Source organism: Malus sylvestris, chromosome 3 (genome assembly GCF_916048215.2).
Source record: "Malus sylvestris chromosome 3, drMalSylv7.2, whole genome shotgun sequence".
Classification (NCBI taxonomy): Eukaryota; Viridiplantae; Streptophyta; class Magnoliopsida; order Rosales; family Rosaceae; genus Malus; species Malus sylvestris.
In genome coordinates, this window is record NC_062262.1 from 18,643,088 (window position 1) to 18,645,107 (window position 2,020).

General features: G+C 35.9%; 1 pseudogene; it reads left to right on the forward strand.

Moving 5' to 3' along the window:
* Positions 1 to 1,273: 1,273 nt before the first annotated feature.
* Positions 1,274 to 2,020, forward strand: LOC126616539 (zinc finger A20 and AN1 domain-containing stress-associated protein 5-like; annotated as a pseudogene).

Below are 2,020 nucleotides of genomic sequence, written 5' to 3' on the forward strand. Positions count from 1 at the left end.
ATTCGGATCTAGAATCGCTATTGCAGGGCTGGGTGGCAAGGATGGTCAGCTGCTGGTGTCGAGGCGTCAATCCACGCCATATCGTGTGCAGTGGCGGATCCAGGATTTTAGTACTGTGTGGTCCCAATCAAGGTATAAAATATTGATGATATCGGAAATATCGGTAGTCCAAAAATACAGAAATATCGATGGAAATATCAGGATATTATCGATATTGATAAAAATTGAATAAAAACCACGGAAATTGTAAGAAAAACTTGGAAATTTTTATTGAAAATTTGGAGAATATTTATTTAGTCAATTATCTATTAGTTTATCAAAAACAATTAGAAGGAAATGCATTACATGATGGATTTAACTGATTTAAGTTGATTATACAGCGAGCTGGCAAACACTGTGAGTGTAGAAAATATATAGTAATTAATGAAAAAAAGATTAAACACACCATAATCATTTATATATAATGATTTACTACAATATTTTACACTTTATACATTGCATGGTAAGATACATGAGTGATTTAGTACCACATAAAGTTCCTATGAGGTTCAAATTTTTCACTATCTTCATCATTTCTATGTGTAGAGTAAGTTTATTGTGAAGAGTATTCATCAAATGATAAATCCCCAAAATAGTTTTGCATGTAATTGTTAACATGCCACTCATATAAATTAATAAATATAAATATTTTAGCATATTATCACTAAAACATAAGTGATATATCGTGGTTAAGGTGTTGGAGGAGTAAAATGGGATGGGTTCAAAATCCCCTTTGTGTTTTTTTTTTCCTCCCTTTTTTCCCTTTTGTCTTCTTTTTCCTTTAAACTTTAAAAGATCACACAAAAAATCAATGATACACATCATTGTACAAGACTGCAGGATGAGAATGAACATCTCGAGGACAATATGAAAATATTCAAAATAGAAAGTTTCAAGTGGTGTATTGCCCTAATGAAGAAGAGTTGTATTCGAATTAGAATAAGGTTGTGTTATTGACACACCTATTTTTTACACACTACTCTCAATTTTCAATTGATCGGGATCAAATGAAATTAAACAAGATCTATGAAAAAATTAACAGGAATATATGCAAGGTACAAAGTGTATGTGGAAAACGCTACATTTTAAAATAATAATCTCACTATGTGGAGTAAACAAAATAATAACAAATAGAAGAATAAAAAAATCTGCCACCACTTCTTTCTTCCCTACCCTGCACGTGAGGTCAGAGGGGTGATTTTAAAATCTGCCACCACTTCTTTCCGTCCTTCATAATATCCCCCTCCCCATTTCTCTTTCCCCATCGCCCGTCCAAGCCTCTCCTCTCCACTCTCTCTCTCTAAAAACCACAACTTTTTCTTCCTTTCTCTCTCTAGAAAAACCACACCCTCCATTTTTCTTTCTTTCCATCTATCTATATCTTTGAAAAAAAACAGAAGAAAAAAAATGGGAGGAAGAGAGAGATCGATCGATCGATCAGAATTTGAGTGAAAAAAATGGCACAGAGAGCCAAGAAGGAAGAGACGGAGTTTAAGGTCCCCTAAACTCTAACGCACTGCGTCAACAACTGCGGCGTCATCGGTAATCCCTCCACCAACAACTTGTGCCAGAAGTGCTTCAACGGCGCCACCACCTCATCGTCGTTTTCATCCGCAGCGATTTTGAAGTTTTCTATGGAGAAAAATCCGAGATCTACCTCATCCTTCAGCTTCGAGGCCCTAGCCGAGACCTTACGGAAGACGACGGCGTCGGAGATCGCGAGATCGGACGAATCGTTGAATAGGCGCATGGTCAATCGGTGTTCCGAATGCTGGAGAAAGGTTGGGTTGACCAGATTTCAGTTTCATCTCGCGATATTATCGATAATATCGCGATATATTTCCCAAATAATGAATTAAAATGCTGAAAATATCGTTTCCGATATTATCGACGAAAATATCGATATATTGATGATAATTAAGTTGATACGTGTGAAAATATCATCCTCTAAAAAAATGATATTATCGGCGAAATATCGCCG